Here is an 8,310-nt window from a genome sequence, read left to right as displayed (position 1 = left end):
GTGTGTTGTGTTGTGTTGTGAAGAAGAGGCTTCGTTGTTTAACCAACAAAGTAACTTTATTTTGCTAGTGGATATGTGAATGAATATTGCAGGTATACCCAGACAATGAGCCTCAAATCATTTAGCCATTTCTTATTCAGATTTTGTGGTAACTACAATAATAACTATACAAATTATAATGGATTTATTGTTGCAACAAATGCAAGTGTTATAATAAGGCATTCTGATAAAGGAAGAAACCACGTATATGATGGTAGAAAGGGAGTCTGTGTGCGATTGTGTTTGTGTGTTGGCACACAATTATTCAACCCCTTTTGCATCACGGCTATGGGGGAGGAGCATCACTATTGCTTTTCATGGGATGAATGACAGATTGCATCGGTCTCATATGAGTCCCTCTGATTGGTCAATTTGATCTCCTGATAGCCGTGGACTGCAGGACGTACTGCATGTCACACCATATGACGCGTGAAAATCACACATGCACATACAAACACATACACATTATCAATACAATCAATATTAGTATGAATAATACCTATAGACATAGTCAATGCTGCAACAACACCACATTCATAAATATTAATACATATTATTTTCTTATTAATAAATAAATCTTACGATTAAGATTTTAAATAATTAAAATGTGTATTTAACCTAATCTATAAAATGAAATCTCAAAATGAATCTCATCAGAAGGGCAGCTACTTTAAGTGCAACCTGTCTTAGCAATACATTTCTGTGCAATTTTAATCTATCTATCTATCTATCTATCTATCTATCTATCTATCTATCTATCTATCTATCTATCTATCTATCTATCTATCTATCTATCTATCTATCTATCTATCTATCTATCTATCTATCTATCTATCTATCTATCTATCTGTCTGTCTGTCTATCTGTCTGTCTTTCCGTCCGTCCGTCCGTCCGTCCGTCTGCCTGTCTATCTATCTGAAGTGACTTTCTGAAATGTAACATCTGCTTTCTTTCTTTTGTTATTTAGTTATTTTTTATAATTTTTTATTTTGGTTCAATACAGTCTCTTTCAAGTAACCCTAATATGATGGTGGAAATGTAATTTGTCCAAATGCTCTGCTTTTTATGGCACTGTCAATATGTGTTTTTGTGTGACAGTGTCAGCAATCCCATTTGAATGTGTGTCTCTAAGTGCAGGCCAGTGCACGTGCATTTGTGTGTGTGTGTGGGCGGCTTTGGGAGGTTTACGAGGACATTTTTTTTAAGTTACAAACTGGTATTTACAAGGGTATTATGCTATAAATTTCTAGTTTCCTTATGAGGACATTTCTAGTGTCACCATAATTCAAATTTGCTTAAAAAACATACTAAACTATGTGTTTTTTTGTTTTGTTTTTTGAAAATGTAAAAATGCAGAAAGTTTTTTGTGAGGGTTAGGTTTAGGGGTAGGGTTAGGGGACAGAATCTATAGTATGTATTATGTCTATGGAGAGTCCTCATAAGGAAAGCTGCACCAACATGTGTGTGTGTGTGTGTGTGTGTGGTGTGCCCTAAAGTCGTTGAGGTTGGACACCGTCCTTTTAACTTAATGAGAGTATGTTCTGTACATCTCGCTAGTGCACAAATACACGTTGTACAGACAGAGCAGCATATCATTACAAATCACTTCAGAAAAGCCCAAGCCAGACCCAGACGTGCACACCCACACTCGCTTAACTCTACACACACCACAGACTCTCTCCTACACTCAGAAACAGATACTCAGCCCTCAGATACACACCCTGACATTTTTAATAGAAACATAAATCTTCATACATGCTATTAACTCAATAGCGTTCACATGGACTTCTTAGTTATTGGCCATTTTGTAAGATGTTTCCAAATTTTCAAACATGGTCTCATAAAATCATGTTACTATATCTACATTTATGCAAAATTATTTCTATGGGGCTCGTTTTACATATCGTGGCAGTTTCCTGGTGAAATAAACACTAGAGGCGCTACAACAACAATGACTTTGTCACAGTCTTGGTGAGATGACGTGCTTCGGGACATGGTTGATCGATTTTGTTTTGTTTATTTAGATGATATTCTGATCTTCTCACAGAATATCGAGGACCATGTCCAGCACGTCAGGCAGGTGCTTCAGCGACTGCAAGAGAACCTACTATTCGTTAAGGTGGAGAAATGTGTATTTCATTTCCGGCAGAGGCCACACTTTCAAAATTAATACAGAGGTTTATCACCACTCCCATTCTTAATACTACTGATCCTTCACATCAGTTCATGGTGGAGATGGATGCGTCAGAGGTCGGGGTCGGTGCCATTCTGTCTCAGCACTCCTCCTCGGCCAGGAAGATGCATCCGTGGGCCTTTTTTTCACACCATCTGTCCCCAGCCGAACAGAAATAAGACGTCGGTAAGGGTTAGGTTACCGACATCTTTGTTGGCTGTCAGACTGGCCTTGGGAGAGTAGCATTACTGTTTAGAGGGTCCGGGGGTATCTTTCGTAGTCTGGACTGACCACAAGATCTTGGAGTATATCCATGGAGCTAAACGTCCCGACAGGCCTGTTGGGCGCTTTTTTCACCCATTTCATTATTGTATCCTACCGTCCAGGCTGTAAGAATACGAAGCCCAATGCCCTATCTCGATATTTTTAAGTCGGACCTCCACCACCCCTCCGGATGCCATTCTCCCCACCTCCCGGGAGGTGGGCATGGTGTACTGGGATGGTGGAGTCTAAAGTATGTTCCGCGCTGCACAACACCACCTCACCCGCTGGATGCCCATTCTCAGTTATTCATTCCGCAGTCTGTTCGGATGGATGTTCTCTGGTGAGGCTATGGGTCTTCTAGGGGCTGCTCGTACTCATTAGACAGTGATTCTGGTGGCCATCACTAGCGCAGGATGTTTGTTGTAATGTTTCCTCTTGCCCTGTCAGTGCCACTAACAAGACTTCCTGTCAGCCTCTGGCCGGGCTCCTCCAACTGCTGTCAGTCCCTTCGAGACCCTTATCTCACATTGCCATGGACATTGTTACTGGTCTCACCCTTCTCATGGCAACACGGTCATCATTACGGTGGTGAACTGTTTTTCAAAGGCGGCTCATTTTATTCCCCTCCCCAAATAACCTTAAGCAAGAGAGACAGCGGTTGAAGTCATTAATCATGTCTTCCACATTCATGGCCTCACAGTGCATGTGGTTTCTGACAGGGGACCCCAGTTTGTGTCATGGTTTTGGGTAGAATTTTGTCGACAGCTGGGGGTTACTGTAAGTCTGTACTCTGAGTTCCATACCCAGACTAATGGGCAGGCGGAGCAGGCGAACCAAGATCTTGAAAAGACCCTGTGGTTTTATGGCTTCCCGTAATCCATCTTCTTAGAGCTCTCATTTAGCCTGGGTAGTGTATGCCCATAATTCCTCTCCATTGTCTATGGAGCTATCACCCTTCCAGTGTTGCCTAGGTTACCAATCCCCTCTTTTCCCTGTCCAAGAACCTGACAATCAGGTACCGTCCACACACACCTTCACCCAATGGTGCCGTTGCACCTGGCGAATAGCCAGAGAAGCCCTCCTCAGGACTGGCGCTCAAATTAAGAAGTCGGCAGATCACCACCAGTCTAAACCTCCAGCTTACGTCTACGGGCAGAAAGTATAGTTGTCTACTCTATTCCTCTACAACTCATTCAGATTAATTTTCCCATCACTAAGGTTATTAGTCCGGTGGCGGTTCATCTCAAATTGCCCCCTTTCCTTAGTCGTGTCCACCCGGTGATCCATGTTTCTCATGTCAATCCTGTCGTCCGGTCTAGTCTACACACTTCTTTGCCCATCTCACACCTGCATCATCTGGTGGACAGTGCCCGGCTTATTCCATCAGATGTTTACTCGGCGTCAGATGCATGGGCAGAGGGGTTCAGTACCTGTAGACTGGGAAGGTTATGATCCTGAGGAGAGATGTGGGGGTCCAGGCTCGGGACGTTCTGGACCGCACCCTCATCGATCGATTCTATCTCCATAATGGTAACTCTTCTGGGTACGCCAAAAGGCCTTCCTGGGCGGTGGGGGGGGTGTATTGTCACGGTCTCAGTGAGTCCACTGGTTCGTTCTAGTTTGTCATTACCATTCTCTCTGTTGGGTTCAAGTGTCATTGACTCATGTAATCAGCTTTGCCATGGAAGCTTTGATTGTTTCCATGGTAACCTTAACTTACATTAGTTCCCGGGCTACATCTACCTCACTCCGTTTTGTGTTTGTTTCTCGATTGTTTGTTTGAGTCCTGTTGCTTACCACTCTTTGCCTCTGCCCTAGTATATCCTGTAGTGTGTTCTGTGTATTGGTTATCAGTCTACACTGTTTGTGCTGGGATTGTGATTACCATCCTGCCTGTTGCCTTGCCTCCTTTGATGCTTCTTCTGAGTTTCTCCTCAGTGATACCTCACTGCACCGGAACTGCTCTGCACACGACCACTATGCACACAAACCTGCGAACACAGGTTTGTGTGCAAAGAACTTCAGCATCTTTCTCTATGCTGAAGTCAGTGCAGGGAAACCCTCTCAAAGCTTTATCAGCTTAGCTGTGTTTATTAAAATAAACCGATCATAGTTCTCTGCACTTGGATATTTTGTCTCATCCTTCCTGACAGATTTTCATTCACATTCACACAAATCATTAGAAAAACAGCAAGTTATCAGTTCATGAACTCAAATGTTTATCTCATTTAACTCACTTTTAGCACCACTCAGTGGACATTTTACCTTGGAACTGGCATGATACATGTAATTAACAACATTTTACAAAATTGTTTGCCACAGTCACACAATTTTTCTTAATTCTTAAATTGTGCTGCGGTCATTTTGTCATGTGCACACAGAACACACACACACACACACACACAATGTGTGTTGAGTGCCCTCATGTGTACTGTCTTTCAATGTACACTCTTTGAGGAATATTTTCAAGATATACTTATCATATTATGTTGTGTTTGGGCTCGTTTGAATCGGAATAGTCTGCTGGAAGTTGCGATATGTCATTGTCTATGTTTTATGTATGATTCAGTAATCGGTAATAAGAAACACATGATTAAAAAGCCACTCGTGTTTATTATATTTATATGTGTCTGTGGGAATTTTATACACTAATATTCACTGCAGCTTGGCCTCTGAGTGAAACAAAGCTCATTGCTCATTGCACTCTACTAATCGAGACCTTTCCAATGATATATAACACATGGCTATCTCATCTTTTTTAAGTTTTTACCAACTTTGAATAGAATTGTTGTGATAACAAATATGCAAATGATGAGAATGAAACAGTTCTTATTTGTCAGCAAATTAAAAACATTATTTAAGAACTGGTAGAATCAGCTATATGCATTGAAAAGTCCATATTCTAAACTTTAAAATGACACCTTTTTTGTTCAGATCAGTGTTTACTCAATTTATGCAATTATTATTACTTAGTTATTCATTTTTTTCCGCAGGGAGTGCCCCCCACTAACTCGGTACAAGCTCAGTTAAAATAATCATTCTATCAATATATATATATATATATATATATATATATATATATATATATATATATATATATGTTCAAAAAACCTGAAAGTTTTGCTTTATTTCCATATCATTGAAAATTAGCCCATTTACAGTCAACTGCGATATGTTTTGCAATCGAACTGTCAATCTTTCTGAAAGAGACATAGTTTCTACAGGACCCATTCTTTTATTCCGTTTGATATATTTTTTTATTGCTTGTCTATTTACACATACATCAGATGGACATCTTTGTCAGTTGCGAACCACATTGCACCCGCTGCGTAGGGCCTACATCAGAGACTGACATCTGAGTTAATACAATTTTAACATTTGGGTCCTGTTAAGTATTGGGTTTGTGAGGAATGTCTTACTAATATATCCCCACATATTCATACAATGTGATTATTATACTCCACCCTTAATATCTCTAATGAAAAGTAAGGTCTTATAAATCATGCACAGAAACTTTCCCAAGCGGAATACTTTTTTTAATAAAAAACAATATCCAATAAAACGTAACAAAGTTTTTATTGTCCCCAGATGAGAAGCCCTTCTCCATCCGGTTAAGCTTGTGTTTCCAAGAGCGATTTATTTTTGTGTTTGCATTTTGCCGCTTTTACTGCGGCCACATTGTTTTGATTTCAGAAACAGCGGTCAATGGTTAGGCCTACACATAATTATCAAGAATTTCGCAAGTGCAGATCCAATAGTGATAAAAAAAAAAAAAAAAAGAAGAAGAAAAATGATGTCTCAGACTGCAATTGCTTCTCATGGTGACATCTGTAAAAACAGATTTTCATGGTTCCAATGATAAAGCTTTAGCGTTCGGATGACAGTTAAATCACGTGGGACGAGCGAGACTTTTTGTCGATCACATGATTGCAGTTGCACTTGTTATATGGAAAATTCATCAATCCACAAACGGTGTCCTCTGTTTTAGCATTTAAATAGGTTTAGAATTACGCTAAAGTGAAAAAATAAATATTTAAATGAATTAAAACATGAGGGAACCGCGCTGCAAAGCGCTGCGGACATTTACAGTGTACATTTTCACATATGGTGCAAGCCAAAAATAAATAAACGAATCAAGAAACTGTGAAGGCAATACTGTTTATCAACGCATCCAAATAAATCTATCAATGGAGGTAGGCTACGCATGTTTCGTCACCCACATCACCTCAGTGGCGCCGCTTGCGCATTCTCTCCTAAGCGCACGCAAGGAGATAGGCTAGCTGCACAAATCAAAGACAGTAAAGATAGTTAAAATTACATTTGAGGAGCTTTGATAAAAATGGTTTTCTTATGTTTTATCTATCAAAACGATGGACATCATTTGGAATTATCTGTCAGTGTTTAAAAAGTGGAGGTGGAAATTTAACCTTTTAAATAAGATTCTTTAATCTTTTCTGCAACTTTTCTGGGACTACTTGACCCGTAAACGAGTAGTCATGCAAGCCCTATGTATTGCAAGCCCAAATGTATTTAGTATAAGTGTCACAAACGCCCACGAAGGCGCCTCCTCGATCGGCCACCGGAGATCCGATTCACCTGAGTTCTAATTACCCACATAGGCCTACCGGGCTTAATTAATCCACAGCTGATCTCCATTCATCTCCCTCTATTTAAGATACACGCAGTCTCACACTCACTGCAAAGTCTTGTTAGTCCCGACTACTCTACTGAGCGTTCTAGTTACTATCACTGTTGATTATCTGCTTTCCGACCTTGCTCTCCCTTCTGACTACGATTGATTGCTGCCTACCTGAACTCTTGCCCGCCTCTACGTATTGCCACTTGCTGCCTGCCCTGACATTCTGCCTGCCTCACTACGCTCTCAGCCTGCCTACGAGTGCCCTGCTTCCCCATTGCTTGACCATTGCCTGTTCATATCTGAGTTCAATTAATAAACTGCTTATGGATCCCAACTTACCTGAGTCTGTTACAATAAGTTTCTACATTAAAATGTGATATATTATAATTTTATTACATTGCTGCCATAATGTACCATTTCAAAAGTTTATGTGATCTGTTCCTCGTTTTGCTTTCCCTTCTACTCTTTCCACTCACTGTGGTGGAGCGGCGACGTAATTTTATTATTGTGAATTATTTCAAAAATGTCTTTTACACAATCCTCCAACTTTCACAACTGTCAATTAGGCCTACTGCCTGAGCTGCTATCACGCGCAGCGCAAATGTACGGCACTACAGTGGTCAAAAAGAATTTCCAAAAAGACTTTTGGATTATAAACTCAGATATGTGGATTCGGATGTTAATTGAATTACCACACAACCTTGGTTTTGTCCAAAAAAAAAAAAAAACAGTAGGTAATTTGGCCGGGAATTTTCTCGTGGGAGGTGGGAGAAAAACACAGACATTTCGGATTCGGATGGCAATAAAATCACTGACTATACCCCCTGTAAATGCTAGAATTAATTTATGACCCATGTAAAATAATTGCCGTCTAGGGCTAAGCCACGTTTGTCATGCATGCATGCAACACAAAGAAGAGCCAGCATTTCTCTGGGATTTATAGAGTGCCCTTCATTTGTCCCCCCTGTTGAGCATTTGAAGAACACTGCAGTGCCAAGATTTGGTCATGACAGCAAGATCTGTGGTCAGTAGAATTCTATAAAATTGTGCATAATAATTCTTAAGTGAGTATGGTCAAGTCCAAAACTCACAGCTGGTAGGATTTCTACAAGGTGAATCATCATTTGCGCTGCTATTAACTGTGTTTTACTATGATCTCTAGCATAATTTATAATGAAAATAGAATGAACAATCA

Source organism: Xyrauchen texanus, chromosome 30 (genome assembly GCF_025860055.1).
Source record: "Xyrauchen texanus isolate HMW12.3.18 chromosome 30, RBS_HiC_50CHRs, whole genome shotgun sequence".
Lineage (NCBI taxonomy): Eukaryota > Metazoa > Chordata > Actinopteri > Cypriniformes > Catostomidae > Xyrauchen > Xyrauchen texanus.
Note: the sequence above shows the minus strand (reverse complement) of the source record.